This window comes from Helianthus annuus, chromosome 17, assembly GCF_002127325.2.
Source record: "Helianthus annuus cultivar XRQ/B chromosome 17, HanXRQr2.0-SUNRISE, whole genome shotgun sequence".
NCBI classification, from domain to species: domain Eukaryota; kingdom Viridiplantae; phylum Streptophyta; class Magnoliopsida; order Asterales; family Asteraceae; genus Helianthus; species Helianthus annuus.
The window spans coordinates 61,223,569-61,241,917 of record NC_035449.2 but is presented as its reverse complement, the minus strand read 5'-3'; the positions used below and the strand labels follow the sequence as shown (position 1 = coordinate 61,241,917).

General features: G+C 44.6%; 2 long non-coding RNA genes across 3 annotated transcripts in view; both read right to left on the bottom strand.

Annotated features, from left to right (window-relative positions):
- Positions 1–17: 17 nt before the first annotated feature.
- On the bottom strand, positions 18–1,007 carry LOC110922969. The gene is made up of 4 exons (XR_002583601.2): positions 917–1,007; positions 566–619; positions 405–479; positions 18–310 (listed from the first exon to the last, which is right to left on the bottom strand). It is a non-coding gene; the product is annotated as an uncharacterized LOC110922969 (long non-coding RNA).
- Positions 1,008–1,203: 196 nt separating this feature from the next.
- LOC110922970 overlaps positions 1,204–18,349 on the bottom strand; it is a 19,508-nt gene continuing 2,362 nt past the window's right edge. Inside the window, exons 2-4 of one of the 2 annotated variants that reach the window (XR_002583603.1) lie at positions 2,410–2,487; positions 1,478–2,334; positions 1,204–1,392 (exon numbers count right to left, since the gene is read on the bottom strand). This is a non-coding gene — a long non-coding RNA (uncharacterized LOC110922970). Of the gene's footprint in view, positions 1,393–1,477; positions 2,488–18,349 lie in introns of both variants that reach the window. The other variant, XR_002583602.1, reaches the window with a different exon arrangement.

The window sequence follows — 18,349 nt, the reverse complement described above, 5'->3', positions numbered from 1 at the left end:
CTCGTTAGATTCGTATATATGTTAATAGCGACTTGTCATAAATTTATCATGCTACATTTTGTATATGTAGTGAACAAAATCAGGTATGCCTAGGCATACACCTTGTTGTCGTTAGTCTACAGTTGACACTTAGTTTCAAGTTTCCCTGGCTAATACATCGAGCTGGTTATCTACACCTTTTGAAGGATGGTCTGAACAAAAGGAACGCTTTAGCGATTCTGGTTCTTCACTGCTATCCCACATTGGCTGCTTCTTATAGGTGGACAAAACGGCTCTCTTCTACGAATCGTGGTCTACTCCGCCAAGCCGCCTAAAAATTCCGGAAAAATACATTAATCTGTAAGATGACACTTATAAGATGTTTAAAAGGCTCCAATATAAAACTTTTAGGCAGCAGTACTGACCGGTTCACTTTTAATATGGGTTATATAATGTAGGGTTGGTTCATTCAACAATCTATGTAGCTGCTGCGTTCACCTCTTAAAATAAATTTCAAAGAAAATTAGCAACTATAATAATAATGATTTGTTGCACAACTTGTATAAATATATTAAATTTTACATACTTGAATATGATCTGGAGATCAAGCATGATCTTTTCCACAATTCTTCATAAACACCTTCCATAAAAATCAGGAAACTTATCAGTTTTATTTACAGTAAATGCGGGTGCAAATCAAATTGAATTACTCGGGTTCACGAAACATTTTTATGAATAACAAAGAGCATCAAAGCAAATCAATTTCATTGTTATCTCTCCCAAAAAGCAATTCATAATTCAATTATAATCAATTGCACATAGTTGTTGATCATCAATCAAGAGATCTAATTAGAGCTCGAATTATCAATTTAGTATTAGCTTCAATCTAGCTAAAAACTGTGAAATACAATCAATAGTTTCAGATTGGAGGCTGTACCTTTTGAATGCATTTAGATTATAAAATCGAGCTTAACCGAAGGAATAGAAACATAAGATTCTTGTTTCTTCTTCAGTTCGTCGCCGTCTACCTAAATATAGAACGCTGAAAGTAAGTGACACCTTATATATACAGAGCTAAGGCATGACCTATGACCAAAGTTAGCACCAAAAAAAAAAACCATCAAACAAAGAATAAATTGCAGGAAATCAACACAGACGCACCAAATTTAGTTGGAATAATAAAATACAACCGAAAATGCAACTACAAAGACCATAGAACTTGCCTGTGTCACTATCGTTCACCTGCAGCACATCATTATCATCTTTACAATGGTTGCAGAAATCGAAATCCAACCAAAGAAGGTTGACCTATGTGAGGAATTCGGCCCGTCTTTCTCTCCTGCTCAAACTCTAAAGTTTCTCTCTCTCTCTCTCTCTCTCTCTCTCTCTCTCTCTCTCTTAATCTAAAGTAATCTGTAAAGAAAACATGTGGAAAAAGACTGAATGGACATGTAAACAAAGGCCTGCTGAACTGTACCATTTGATGGGGCGAACATACCTTGGAATTGGTCTGGGCGTTGAAATTCATATTGAGAAAATCGATTTTGAGGCATAGAGGAAGCATATCATGTAGATGGATGTTTGATTCCCCACCACCGCTGGTCGATGAAGATTTGCCGGTCGGATAAAGCATGAGAGAGTGAGAGAATACCAAATCGTCTCAGAACCATCTAGTAGTTTAGTCACCCGTTGGAGAATTGAGGTATTGATTCAGATGGATTTTCATGAGAGAGTGAACCCTAACGTGTTGCAGGATAAAGCAAAGATGAAGCGGTGGAGGTATTGAGGCAACAACGTGTCATTTATATTCAAATTTCTAAAACACCCCTAATTACAGTTCAAAAGCTTCTAAATTTAATAGAAGTATAATTAGTGTGTTATTTTTATAAAATGAAATTTTAAAGAGTTTAAACAAAAAAAATTCCACATGGCTGGACACGACCAGCTAAGGGACGCCCCACCACACCCCTAATTTTTTAGTTTTAGCTTGTGGATCCCACCCTCACCACATGTCGAGCAATGCCCCCAATCCAAGCCCTTCCACACCCCATAGTCCTATGCTAATTATTTACAGGATTACAGTTTTGATTATTTATGGATTTCAAAATAGGCAATTATTGTTAAAGAGGAAAAAACAATTGATTGGCTGCCCCAATCTGATCTGACTTCTTTGGACCGTTTGACCAGTCAACCCATTTTTTTAGCAATTCACTTACCTATAAAGGAATGTATACATTTTTTGATTCTCACCAACACCATTTAAATATGTGCTGTAAATACAAATACATTAGACAATGGAGCAGGTTTTAGACCAAGGCTTTATATGCATTGAAGACTTTGGACCTACATACGCCACTGCCACATTAAGATAATTCCATCAATCGTGCCTCTTAAAACCATTAAGCACAGTTATGATAATTACATACATACCTTAAACAATGCAGACATTTCAGGAGTCCTTGATTGCTGCAGGAGCAGGCCTATCCTTGGTTGATCATGTGGTAATTCCTAACAATACATATTATCTGGTAAAAGCTGACCTATTTGACCCGTTCTATTTAGACTAAAGATAATATTTACCCCTTTAAGATTTAAATTAATTTAAAAGCTAATGGGTCAAAATTGCCACATCTAGGATTATTGTTTTTTGTCACTGGAAAAAGTTTTATATGATGTAACTATTTTAACTCGATATGCTCAACGGTCCATGGACTAAAACGTGTTTTTATCATCGACTTTGATGTCCATCATGAGAATGAGACTAATGATGCATTTTATGATGATCAAACATATTCTTTTTTTCAACACACCATGTAGGCAACAGACATACATCTATTTATTTATTTATTTATTTATTTACTTTCAAAGTGCGGTTTAACAAATTAATTTAGTATTTATATGGTGTTTTAGGCAGGAAGCTGTGACAACTCGTACTTCGAACTTATCTTGTGTAACGTTATATGCTTACGTGAATTATATTATTTATATGAATGGATGATATATTATATGAATGCTATGTGTTATATGCGTATGTGAATGTTACACGAACCGAACCGCACAACATATATCAAACGCACAAGGCCATTGGGCCGTATTGTTTGTACTCGGACCATAGGGCAACCGAGTGGGCTCAGCCCACTCCCCTTATACGCAAACAAACACTCCTTAGGGACTTGTTTTCTCATTTTTGCAAAACATAACACACACACACAAGTCACAAAACCCTAGTCGCTACTTCTCTCTCCCTCTCGTTTCTCTTGGAACCCGACGGCAACAACCCTTTGGCGAATTCGGATCACTCTCTCTCTCCTTGTTTGATCTAACCGGTTAGTGATTACCGAATTATGTTTGTTGATTAGTTTTGGTTGACATGATGTTATGAATAATTGAATGGTTCTTGATGTGGTAACAATCATATGATTCGGGTTGCATGTTGTTAATTTGGAACCGTAGATGTTAATCGGATTTGATGTAGATATGTTTCTCTGCTATGTTCTTATGATTTGGTTGGTTAACTTATTGTTGTTCTAGTTAATCGGATCATGTTACTATTGCATAGGTACTAGTATTGTTGATTATTGCTTGTTCATGGTTAAATCGGTTAGGGTTCATATGAAAGGCATGATAAATTTCCTGTTTGATCGATAATATGTTAGAAGAATGATTGGAAACTTGTTAATTGATTGTTATGATAAGTTTGGAAACTTGGATAAGTGTAACCGATCTGCATGAAATCAGGAAAATTGTTACAAATTGCTAGTCTCGACACGGTTGCGAGTCCCGTTGCGACTCGAGACCGGACCATGACAAGCCGAGATCGAGGTTGCGAGTCCCGTTGCGACTCGAGACCGGACCATGACAAGCCGAGACCGAGGTTGCGAGTCCCGTTGCGACTCGAGACCGGACCATGACAAGCCGAGACCGAGGTTGCGAGTCCCGTTGCGACTCGAGACCGGACCATGACAAACCGAGACCGCCCCTGTTGCGACTCGAGATCTCATTCGTTGCGACTCGAGATCTCGACACCAGCCCAACTCGAGACCGCTTGGTCTCGACTCGAGACTGTGAGCACGGGCACCTTATTGGACTGTTTAAATCTTATTGGGCCGATGTGTTATTGGGTTGCTATGTTATTTGGGCCGGGAACTATTGAATTTCATCGGGTGAACCGCACAAGGATGTTGTGCTTGTGCGAGTCCAAATCTTGCGTACGTTGTTAACTGTTAAAGTGTATTTGACTGATTACGTGTTGCCATGATAAATACGTGTTAACTTATGTGATACATACGTGCATTACTTGAAGTCAAAACCTGACTTGTATGGTAACCCTGTTAGGACGAGGTTGACCACTTTAGTTCAAGAACCTTTTGTGTATCTGCCGAGCAAACCAAGGTGAGTTCACACAGCCAAGGCATGGGATTCCCGGGTTGGGAATTGGGTTGGAATGTTGACATGGAATGATTACTCGTACTTACGCAATCACTAGACTATAGACCATCGTCCTCAGGATAGTCAGGACACTTACGTAAAACCTGCGTAAACTAGTATCTACCATTGTCTCCCGGGTCGGGAGGACACTTACGTAAATCCTGCGTAACCTAATACCCACTACTGTCTTCCGGGTCGGAAGGACACTTACGTAAATCCTACGTAAACCCCACGCGTACCACTGTCCTCGGGGAAGGGCACTCACGTAAATCCTACGTGACCTTGTGCGTATTCCTGTTCTCGGATTAAGAAGAACACATGGTTGCAAATAGTCTAGTAAGTACCATAATGGGAAGCCCCCGTTAGCAAAGATAAACGTGGGAATCCCCCACTAGTAATATATATATAAGCATGGGAAACCCCCACCATTAGTACATACATGCATGGGAAGCCCCCAACTAGATGAACATACTCATTACTATTACGAACTTATTTTCTGTGAACTCGCTCAACTAGTTGTTGATTATCTGTTGCATGCCTTGCAGGACCTTAGGTACACTATGGAGCTTGCACAGGGAGGAGCAGGTTGTTGTGGGATACGGATCGTGAACGATATTTGAACTTATAACTTATTATGGGTTTTCATTATTATGCTTCCGCTACTTAAACAAAGTTTGGTTTGAACATCAATCGTATTGATTTGGTTTTTTTTTTTTTTTGAACTACTTTAACTATTATATGCTTGTTCAATATGATTGGTGGCTTGATCCTGGTCATGTCACGCCTCCAAGCGGTGGTACTCCGAGTGTGGATTTTGGGAGTGTGACAGATTGGTATCAGAGCCATTGGTTATAGAGAACTCGGTTTTAATATGGGAAAACGTTTTTATTAGAACCAGACTATAACCAGAACAGTAATCTCAACGATCCACAACGACGCTTCGCTCCACGTGCAAGACTCGACATCCTAGGTAATAAGGTTTATGATTATTGCCTGCTTGCTAGAACTATATAGAACTTTGCTAGCATTACGTTTAGATACACATGACTTTATTACATGAGAATACCTACATGCTTACGCTTTTCTGTCATCGCCATACTCGCGAACCACTCTCACTTACGTTACTTTTACTATGAAGATCATGTTTGGACGAATTAACATGACTCAAGCCCAGCTAGAGGCTCTCGTTCAAGCTCAAGTTGCTGCGGCACTTGCAGCTGCTCAAGCAGGTCAACCAGCGCAGCAGCAAGTTTGCACCTTTAAGAACTTCATGGACTGTCGTCCAAGTACTTTCAGCGGCACAGAGGGGGCAGTGGGACTCCTCCACTGGTTTGAGAAGCTGGAGTCAGTGTTCGAGATGTGCGAATGCCCTGAGGCTCGCAGGGTGAAATACGCCACTGGCACGCTAGAAGGAATAGCACTAACTTGGTGGAACGCCCAAGTTCAGATCTTAGGGTTGGCAGCTGCTAACGCCACACCCTGGAACGAATTCAAGGAACTTATCAAGCGTGAGTACTGCACAAGGGATGATATCCACAAGTTGGAGAATGAGTTTTATCACTTGAAGATGACGGGGTCAGAGATAGAAGCTTACACGAAGCGATCGAACGAACTGGCTATCTTGTGCCCAACCATGGTAGACCCTCCGATCAAACGCATCGAGTTGTACCTCAAGGGTCTAGCCTCAGAAATTCAGAGCCATGTTACATCGGCTAACCTCGACAACATTCAAGATATTCAGCGTCTTGCTCATCGCCTCACGGATCAGGCGGTGGAACAGAACAAGTTGCCCAAACGCATCAGTGCTACCACTTCAGCTGCTACTTCCACCACACCTAGTGACAACAAAAGAAAGTGGGATGGGGATTCTAGCAAAGGTTCAGCAACAGTTTAATCTCAAGCTCAGCAGCAAAAGACTGACCATTACCAGAGTCCTAGTCAGCAATCCTCTGGTGGTCATAGACAGAGAAGGTATCAAGGGTTTCACCCCAAGTGTCACAACTGCAACAGACATCACAGCGGCCAGTGCAACAAGGATCGTTGTCAAAGATGTCTCAAGATGGGTCACGAGGCCAAAGACTGTAGGAGCCCACGGCCTGCAAATCAGAACCAGCAACCGCAACAACCAGCTCCACAGAACCCACAGCAGCAGCAGCCACAGCGTGGAAACCGGGGATGTTTCCAGTGTGGGGCTGAAGGTCATTTCAAACGCGACTGTCCTCAACTGAACCAGAACCAGAATCGCAACAACAATAACCAGGGCAACGGGAACAACAACAACGGGGGAAACAACAACAACAATGGCAACGAGGCAAGGGGTCGAGCTTTCGTGTTAGGACGAGGAGATGCAATGAACGACCCCAATGTGGTTATGGGTAAGTTTCTCCTTGATGATATCTATGTTACTGTTTTATTTGATTCGGGTGCGGATACAAGTTATATTTCTGTGAAAGCCAGTAAACTGTTAAAACGTACATCAACACCCCTAAACACCAAACACGTCGTAGAACTAGCTAATGGTAAGAGTTTAGAAGCCACACAAATAGTCAAGGGTTGTAGTATTGTCTTAGCCGGTCAAGCTTTCTCCATCGACCTTATTCCCATAGTCTTGGGAAGTTTTGATATCGTTATTGGGATGGATTGGTTATCCCAACATCAGGCAGAGATCTTATGCAGTGAGAAGATCATTCGTATTCCACGTTCTGGTCAAGAACCTCTCGAAGTTCAAGGCGACAAGAGTGGTGCTGTGGTTGGCATCATCTCTTTCCTAAAGGCACAGAAATGTTTACGAAAGGGGCACACTGCCATTCTGGCACTCGTTACAGACGCATCAGCAAAGGAAAAGAAATTGGAGGATATTCCAGTTGTACGCGATTACCCTCAGGTGTTTCCTGAAGATTTACCTGGATTACCGCCTCACCGTCAAGTCGAATTTCAAATCGAGCTCGCTCCAGGAGCAGCACCCATAGCTCGCGCACCATACCGTCTAGCTCCATCAGAATTGGAGGAACTGTCAAAGCAACTACAAGAACTCTTGGAAAAGGGCTTCATTCGTCCAAGCTCTTCGCCATGGGGAGCTCCAGTACTATTTGTGAAAAAGAAAGACGGTACGTTCAGAATGTGCATCGACTACCGTGAACTCAACAAGGTGACGGTGAAGAACCGTTATCCTCTTCCACGCATAGATGATTTATTCGACCAATTGCAAGGGTCGTGCTACTATTCGAAGATAGACCTGAGGTCAGGTTATCATCAGCTGAGAGTCCGGGGGGAGGACGTCTCCAAAACAGCATTCAGAACTCGTTACGGCCACTACGAGTTTCTTGTCATGCCGTTCGGGTTAACGAACGCGCCTGCCGTATTTATGGATCTCATGAACAGGGTATGCAAACCCTATCTTGACAAGTTCGTCATAGTACTCATCGACGACATTCTGATTTACTCCAAGAGTCAGGAGGAGCACGAGCAGCATCTACGCCTTATTCTGGAACTCCTACGGAAGGAACAGCTGTACGCTAAGTTTTCGAAATGCGACTTCTGGCTTCGTGAGTCCACTTTCTAGGCCACGTAGTGAACAAGGATGGGATCCATGTCGATCCATCCAAGGTAGACTCGATCAGGAACTGGCCTGCACCACGCACTCCAACGGAAATACGCCAATTCTTGGGTCTGGCGGGTTATTACAGACGGTTTATCAAGGATTTCTCAAAGATTGCTCAGCCGCTTACACTACTGACACAGAAGGGTGTCACCTACCGTTGGGGAGATCCCCAGGAAACTGCTTTTCAGCACCTAAAGGATAGACTTTGCAGTGCACCTATCCTCTCTTTGCCAGAGGGCACAGACGACTTTGTGGTTTATTGTGATGCATCCATCCAGGGTCTTGGATGTGTGTTAATGCAGCGCGACAAGGTCATTGCTTACGCTTCACGCCAACTCAAGATTCACAAAAGGAACTACACGACGCACGATTTAGAGCTGGGAGCTGTAGTTTTCGCGCTTAAGATATGGCGACACTACCTGTACGGTACCAGGTGCACGATTTACACCGATCACAGGAGTCTCGAACATATTCTTAAGCAGAAGGATTTGAACATGCGTCAACGACGATGGGTTGAACTACTGAACGATTACGAATGCGCCATCAAGTACCATCCAGGCAAAGCCAACGATGTGGCTGATGCCCTCAGTCGGAAAGACACTCTACCACGGCGCGTGCGAGCGCTACAGCTTACGATTCAGTCTAGCCTTCCTACACAGATACGAGATGCTCAGGCAGAAGCATTGAAACCAGAAAACGTCAGGGCTGAAGCCCTACGCGGCTCAAGGCAACGATTAGAACAGAAGGCAGACGGCGCCTACTATGTAACAGGGCGTATTTGGGTCCCACTTTATGGCGGTCTACGCGAACTTGTAATGGATGAAGCTCACAAGTCTCGCTATTCGGTACATCCAGGGTCGGACAAAATGTACCACGACATCAGAACTACTTATTGGTGGCCTAGCATGAAGGCCCACATCGCTACTTATGTCGGCAAGTGCTTGACCTGTGCGAGAGTCAAGGTTGAATACCAGAAACCAGCGGGCCTACTTCAGCAGCCTAAGATACCGCAATGGAAATGGGAAGAAATTTCCATGGATTTCGTTACAGGCCTACCTAGATCCCAGCGTGGGAATGATACCATATGGGTGATCGTGGATCGACTCACCAAGTCTGCACACTTCCTGGCTATAAAGGAAACGGATAAGTTTTCCACTCTTGCAGACGTCTATCTCAAGGAAGTTGTCTCGAGGCACGGGGTGCCCACTTCAATCATTTCAGATCGGGATGCACGATTCACATCAGAACTATGGCAAGCGATGCACAAATCTTTCGGCTCACGGTTAGACATGAGCACAACATATTATCCTCAGACGGATGGGCAGTCTGAGCGAACGATCCAAACTCTTGAAGACATGCTTCGGGCATGCGTTATTGATTTCGGCAACGGCTGGGAAAAGCACCTCCCTTTGGTGGAGTTCTCATACAATAACAGTTATCACACCAGCATACAAGCCGCTCCATTCGAGGCATTGTACGGACGTAAATGCCGGTCACCTATCTGTTGGGCAGAGGTGGGGGATAGTCAGATCACGGGTCCAGAGATCGTAGTGGACGCCACAGAAAAGATTGCACAAATACGACAACGCATGGCGGCAGCACGCGACCGTCAGAAAGCCTACGCGGACAAGCGTAGAAAGCCATTGGAATTTCAGATCGGGGACCGGGTTTTACTTAAAGTCTCACCCTGGAAGGGTGTGGTACGTTTTGGCAAACGGGGCAAACTAAATCCGCGGTACGTCAGACCGTTCGAAATCATTGAGAAAATCGGCAAAGTAGCCTCCAAGCTAAACCTACCAGCTTAACTCGGGGCAATTCACAATGTATTTCATGTGTCGAACCTGAAGAAGTGCCTATCAGATGAGACCCTTATCATTCCTTTCAAAGAACTCACTATCGACGAGCGGTTGCAGTTCGTCGAGGAACCAATAGAAATCACGGACCGGGATGTGAAGGTCCTCAAACACAAGAGAATCCCTCTTGTTCGAATTCGTTGGAACTCCAGGCGTGGCCCAGAGTACACCTGGGAACGCGAAGACAGGATGACAGAAAAGTACCCCCAGTTATTCGGAACCAATGCAACCACTACTGAGGCTGAAGCTACTACTTCGGAATTTCGGGACGAAATTCCAGATCAACGGGGGGAGGATGTGACACCCCAGGAAAGCCAGTGAACGATATAACTTACCTAGCTTCCTCAGCGAGTGCATACCAAATTTCGGGACGAAATTTCTTTTTAGTTGGGGATAATGTGACAACTCGTACTTCGAACTTATCTTGTGTAACGTTATATGCTTACGTGAATTATATTATTTATATGAATGCATGATATATTATATGAATGCTATGTGTTATATGCGTATGTGAATGTTACACGAACCGAACCGCACAACATATATCAAACGCACAAGGCCATTGGGCCGTATTGTTTGTACTCGGACCATAGGGCAACCGAGTGGGCTCGGCCCACTCCCCTTATACGCAAACAAACACTCCTTAGGGACTTGTTTTCTCATTTTTGCAAAACATAACACACACACAAGTCACAAAACCCTAGTCGCTACTTCTCTCTCCCTCTCGTTTCTCTTGGAACCCGACGGCAACAACCCTTTGGCGAATTGGATCACTCTCTCTCTCCTTGTTTGATCTAACCGGTTAGTGATTACCGAATTATGTTTGTTGATTAGTTTTGGTTGACATGATGTTATGAATAATTGAATGGTTCTTGATGTGGTAACAATCATATGATTCGGGTTGCATGTTGTTAATTTGGAACCGTAGATGTTAATCGGATTTGATGTAGATATGTTTCTCTGCTATGTTCTTATGATTTGGTTGGTTAACTTATTGTTGTTCTAGTTAATCGGATCATGTTACTATTGCATAGGTATTAGTATTGTTGATTATTGCTTGTTCATGGTTAAACCGGTTAGGGTTCATATGAAAGGCATGATAAATTTCATGTTTGATCGATAATATGTTAGAAGAATGATTGGAAACTTGTTAATTGATTGTTATGATAAGTTTGGAAACTTGGATAAGTGTAACCGATCTGCATGAAATCAGGAAAATTGTTACAAATTGCTAGTCTCGACACGGTTGCGAGTCCCGTTGCGACTCGAGACCGGACCATGACAAGCCGAGACCGAGGTTGCGAGTCCCGTTGCGACTCGAGACCGGACCATGACAAGCCGAGACCGAGGTTGCGAGTCCCGTTGCGACTCGAGACCGGACCATGACAAGCCGAGACCGAGGTTGCGAGTCCCGTTGCGACTCGAGACCGGACCATGACAAACCGAGACCGCCCCTGTTGCGACTCGAGATCTCATTCGTTGCGACTCGAGATCTCGACACCAGCCCAACTCGAGACCGCTTGGTCTCGACTCGAGACTGTGAGCACGGGCACCTTATTGGACTGTTTAAATCTTATTGGGCCGATGTGTTATTGGGTTGCTATGTTATTTGGGCCGGGAACTATTGAATTTCATCGGGTGAACCGCACAAGGATGTTGGGCTTGTGCGAGTCCAAATCTTGCATACGTTGTTAACTGTTAAAGTGTATTTGACTGATTACGTGTTGCCATGATAAATACGTGTTAACTTATGTGATACATACGTGCATTACTTGAAGTCAAAACCTGACTTGTATGGTAACCCTGTTAGGACGAGGTTGACCACTTTAGTTCAAGAACCTTTTGTGTATCTGCCGAGCAAACCAAGGTGAGTTCACACAGCCAAGGCATGGGATTCCCGGGTTGGGAATTGGGTTGGAATGTTGACATGGAATGATTACTCGTACTTACGCAATCACTAGACTATAGACCATCGTCCTCAGGATAGTCAGGACACTTACGTAAAACCTGCGTAAACTAGTATCTACCATTGTCTCCCGGGTCGGGAGGACACTTACGTAAATCCTGCGTAACCTAATACCCACTACTGTCTTCCGGGTCGGAAGGACACTTACGTAAATCCTACGTAAACCCCACGCGTACCACTGTCCTCGGGGAAGGGCACTCACGTAAATCCTACGTGACCTTGTGCGTATTCCTGTTCTCGGATTAAGAAGAACACATGGTTGCAAATAGTCTAGTAAGTACCATAATGGGAAGCCCCCGTTAGCAAAGATAAACGTGGGAATCCCCCACTAGTAATATATATATAAGCATGGGAAACCCCCACCATTAGTACATACATGCATGGGAAGCCCCCAACTAGATGAACATACTCATTACTATTACGAACTTATTTTCTGTGAACTCGCTCAACTAGTTGTTGATTATCTGCTGCATGCCTTGCAGGACCTTAGGTACACTATGGAGCTTGCACAGGGAGGAGCAGGTCGTTGTGGGATACGGATCGTGAACGATATTTGAACTTATAACTTATTATGGGTTTTCATTATTATGCTTCCGCTACTTAAACAAAGTTTGGTTTGAACATCAATCGTATTGATTTGGTTTTTTTTTTTTTTGAACTACTTTAACTATTATATGCTTGTTCAATATGATTGGTGGCTTGATCCTGGTCATGTCACGCCTCCAAGCGGTGGTACTCCGAGTGTGGATTTTGGGAGTGTGACAGATTGGTATCAGAGCCATTGGTTATAGAGAACTCGGTTTTAATATGGGAAAACGTTTTTATTAGAACCAGACTATAACCAGAACAGTAATCTCAACGATCCACAACGACGCTTCGCTCCACGTGCAAGACTCACATCCTAGGTAATAAGGTTTATGATTATTGCCTGCTTGCTAGAACTATATAGAACTTTGCTAGCATTACGTTTAGATACACATGACTTTATTACATGAGAATACCTACATGCTTACGCTTTTCTGTCATCGCCATACTCGCGAACCACTCTCACTTACGTTACTTTTACTATGAAGATCATGTTTGGACGAATTAACATGACTCAAGCCCAGCTAGAGGCTCTCGTTCAAGCTCAAGTTGCTGCGGCACTTGCAGCTACTCAAGCAGGTCAACCAGCGCAGCAGCAAGTTTGCACCTTTAAGAACTTCATGGACTGTCGTCCAAGTACTTTCAGCGGCACAGAGGGGGCAGTGGGACTCCTCCACTGGTTTGAGAAGCTGGAGTCAGTGTTCGAGATGTGCGAATGCCCTGAGGCTCGCAGGGTGAAATACGCCACTGGCACGCTAGAAGGAATAGCACTAACTTGGTGGAACGCCCAAGTTCAGATCTTAGGGTTGGCAGCTGCTAACGCCACACCCTGGAACGAATTCAAGGAACTTATCAAGCGTGAGTACTGCACAAGGGATGATATCCACAAGTTGGAGAATGAGTTTTATCACTTGAAGATGACGGGGTCAGAGATAGAAGCTTACACGAAGCGATCGAACGAACTGGCTATCTTGTGCCCAACCATGGTAGACCCTCCGATCAAACGCATCGAGTTGTACCTCAAGGGTCTAGCCTCAGAAATTCAGAGCCATGTTACATCGGCTAACCTCGACAACATTCAAGATATTCAGCGTCTTGCTCATCGCCTCACGGATCAGGCGGTGGAACAGAACAAGTTGCCCAAACGCATCAGTGCTACCACTTCAGCTGCTACTTCCACCACACCCAGTGACAACAAAAGAAAGTGGGATGGGGATTCTAGCAAAGGTTCAGCAACAGTTCAATCTCAAGCTCAGCAGCAAAAGACTGACCACTACCAGAGTCCTAGTCAGCAATCCTCTGGTGGTCATAGACAGAGAAGGTATCAAGGGTTTCACCCCAAGTGTCACAACTGCAACAGACATCACAGCGGCCAGTGCAACAAGGATCGTTGTCAAAGATGTCTCAAGATGGGTCACGAGGCCAAAGACTGTAGGAGCCCACGGCCTGCAAATCAGAACCAGCAACCGCAACAACCAGCTCCACAGAACCCACAGCAGCAGCAGCCACAGCGTGGAAACCGGGGATGTTTCCAGTGTGGGGCTGAAGGTCATTTCAAACGCGACTGTCCTCAACTGAACCAGAACCAGAATCGCAACAACAATAACCAGGGCAACGGGAACAACAACAACGGGGGAAACAACAACAACAATGGCAACGAGGCAAGGGGTCGAGCTTTCGTGTTAGGACGAGGAGATGCAATGAACGACCCCAATGTGGTTATGGGTAAGTTTCTCCTTGATGATATCTATGTTACTGTTTTATTTGATTCGGGTGCGGATACAAGTTATATTTCTGTGAAAGCCAGTAAACTGTTAAAACGTACATCAACACCCCTAAACACCAAACACGTCGTAGAACTAGCTAATGGTAAGAGTTTAGAAGCCACGCAAATAGTCAAGGGTTGTAGTATTGTCTTAGCCGGTCAAGCTTTCTCCATCGACCTTATTCCCATAGTCTTGGGAAGTTTTGATATCGTTATTGGGATGGATTGGTTATCCCAACATCAGGCAGAGATCTTATGCAGTGAGAAGATCATTCGTATTCCACGTTCTGGTCAAGAACCTCTCGAAGTTCAAGGCGACAAGAGTGGTGCTGTGGTTGGCATCATCTCTTTCCTAAAGGCACAGAAATGTTTACGAAAGGGGCACACTGCCATTCTGGCACTCGTTACAGACGCATCAGCAAAGGAAAAGAAATTGGAGGATATTCCAGTTGTACGCGATTACCCTCAGGTGTTTCCTGAAGATTTACCTGGATTACCGCCTCACCGTCAAGTCGAATTTCAAATCGAGCTCGCTCCAGGAGCAGCACCCATAGCTCGCGCACCATACCGTCTAGCTCCATCAGAATTGGAGGAACTGTCAAAGCAACTACAAGAACTCTTGGAAAAGGGCTTCATTCGTCCAAGCTCTTCGCCATGGGGAGCTCCAGTACTATTTGTGAAAAAGAAAGACGGTACGTTCAGAATGTGCATCGACTACCGTGAACTCAACAAGGTGACGGTGAAGAACCGTTATCCTCTTCCACGCATAGATGATTTATTCGACCAATTGCAAGGGTCGTGCTACTATTCGAAGATAGACCTGAGGTCAGGTTATCATCAGCTGAGAGTCCGGGGGGAGGACGTCTCCAAAACAGCATTCAGAACTCGTTACGGCCACTACGAGTTTCTTGTCATGCCGTTCGGGTTAACGAACGCGCCTGCCGTATTTATGGATCTCATGAACAGGGTATGCAAACCCTATCTTGACAAGTTCGTCATAGTACTCATCGACGACATTCTGATTTACTCCAAGAGTCAGGAGGAGCACGAGCAGCATCTATGCCTTATTCTGGAACTCCTACGGAAGGAACAGCTGTACGCTAAGTTTTCGAAATGCGACTTCTGGCTTCGTGAAGTCCACTTTCTAGGCCACGTAGTGAACAAGGATGGGATCCATGTCGATCCATCCAAGGTAGACTCGATCAGGAACTGGCCTGCACCACGCACTCCAACGGAAATACGCCAATTCTTGGGTCTGGCGGGTTATTACAGACGGTTTATCAAGGATTTCTCAAAGATTGCTCAGCCGCTTACAATACTGACACAGAAGGGTGTCACCTACCGTTGGGGAGATCCCCAGGAAACTGCTTTTCAGCACCTAAAGGATAGACTTTGCAGTGCACCTATCCTCTCTTTGCCAGAGGGCACAGACGACTTCGTGGTTTATTGTGATGCATCCATCCAGGGTCTTGGATGTGTGTTAATGCAGCGCGACATGGTCATTGCTTACGCTTCACGCCAACTCAAGATTCACGAAAGGAACTACACGACGCACGATTTAGAGCTGGGAGCTGTAGTTTTCGCGCTTAAGATATGGCGACACTACCTGTACGGTACCAGGTGCACGATTTACACCGATCACAGGAGTCTCGAGCATATTCTTAAGCAGAAGGATTTGAACATGCGTCAACGACGATGGGTTGAACTACTGAACGATTACGAATGCGCCATCAAGTACCATCCAGGCAAAGCCAACGATGTGGCTGATGCCCTCAGTCGGAAAGACACTCTACCACGGCGCGTGCGAGCGCTACAGCTTACGATTCAGTCTAGCCTTCCTACACAGATACGAGATGCTCAGGCAGAAGCATTGAAACCAGAAAACGTCAGGGCTGAAGCCCTACGCGGCTCAAGGCAACGATTAGAACAGAAGGCAGACGGCGCCTACTATGTAACAGGGCGTATTTGGGTCCCACTTTATGGCGGTCTACGCGAACTTGTAATGGATGAAGCTCACAAGTCTCGCTATTCGGTACATCCAGGGTCGGACAAAATGTACCACGACATCAGAACTACTTATTGGTGGCCTAGCATGAAGGCCCACATCGCTACTTATGTCGGCAAGTGCTTGACCTGTGCGAGAGTCAAGGTTGAATACCAGAAACCAGCGGGCCTACTTCAGCAGCCTAAGATACCGCAATGGAAATGGGAAGAAATTTCCATGGATTTCGTTACAGGCCTACCTAGATCCCAGCGTGGGAATGATACCATATGGGTGATCGTGGATCGACTCACCAAGTCTGCACACTTCCTGGCTATAAAGGAAACGGATAAGTTTTCCACTCTTGCAGACGTCTATCTCAAGGAAGTTGTCTCGAGGCACGGGGTGCCCACTTCAATCATTTCAGATCGGGATGCACGATTCACATCAGAACTATGGCAAGCGATGCACAAATCTTTCGGCTCACGGTTAGACATGAGCACAACATATTATCCTCAGACGGATGGGCAGTCTGAGCGAACGATCCAAACTCTTGAAGACATGCTTCGGGCATGCGTTATTGATTTCGGCAACGGCTGGGAAAAGCACCTCCCTTTGGTGGAGTTCTCATACAATAACAGTTATCACACCAGCATACAAGCCGCTCCATTCGAGGCATTGTACGGACGTAAATGCCGGTCACCTCTCTGTTGGGCAGAGGTGGGGGATAGTCAGATCACGGGTCCAGAGATCGTAGTGGACGCCACAGAAAAGATTGCACAAATACGACAACGCATGGCGGCAGCACGCGACCGTCAGAAAGCCTACGCGGACAAGCGTAGAAAGCCATTGGAATTTCAGATCGGGGACCGGGTTTTACTTAAAGTCTCACCCTGGAAGGGTGTGGTACGTTTTGGCAAACGGGGCAAACTAAATCCGCGGTACGTCAGACCGTTCGAAATCATTGAGAAAATCGGCAAAGTAGCCTCCAAGCTAAACCTACCAGCTTAACTCGGGGCAATTCACAATGTATTTCATGTGTCGAACCTGAAGAAGTGCCTATCAGATGAGACCCTTATCATTCCTTTCAAAGAACTCACTATCGACGAGCGGTTGCAGTTCGTCGAGGAACCAATAGAAATCACGGACCGGGATGTGAAGGTCCTCAAACACAAGAGAATCCCTCTTGTTCGAATTCGTTGGAACTCCAGGCGTGGCCCAGAGTACACCTGGGAACGCGAAGACAGGATGACAGAAAAGTACCCCCAGTTATTCGGAACCAATGCAACCACTACTGAGGCTGAAGCTACTACTTCGGAATTTCGGGACGAAATTCCAGATCAACGGGGGGAGGATGTGACACCCCAGGAAAGCCAGTGAACGATATAACTTACCTAGCTTCCTCAGCGAGTGCATACCAAATTTCGGGACGAAATTTCTTTTTAGTTGGGGATAATGTGACAACTCGTACTTCGAACTTATCTTGTGTAACGTTATATGCTTACGTGAATTATATTATTTATATGAATGCATGATATATTATATGAATGCTATGTGTTATATGCGTATGTGAATGTTACACGAACCGAACCGCACAACATATATCAAACGCACAAGGCCATTGGGCCGTATTGTTTGTACTCGGACCATAGGGCAACCGAGTGGGCTCGGCCCACTCCCCTTATACGCAAACAAACACTCCTTAGGGACTTGTTTTCTCATTTTTGCAAAACATAACACACACACAAGTCACAAAACCCTAGTCGCTACTTCTCTCTCCCTCTCGTTTCTCTTGGAACCCGACGGCAACAACCCTTTGGCGAATTGGATCACTCTCTCTCTCCTTGTTTGATCTAACCGGTTAGTGATTACCGAATTATGTTTGTTGATTAGTTTTGGTTGACATGATGTTATGAATAATTGAATGGTTCTTGATGTGGTAACAATCATATGATTCGGGTTGCATGTTGTTAATTTGGAACCGTAGATGTTAATCGGATTTGATGTAGATATGTTTCTCTGCTATGTTCTTATGATTTGGTTGGTTAACTTATTGTTGTTCTAGTTAATCGGATCATGTTACTATTGCATAGGTATTAGTATTGTTGATTATTGCTTGTTCATGGTTAAACCGGTTAGGGTTCATATGAAAGGCATGATAAATTTCATGTTTGATCGATAATATGTTAGA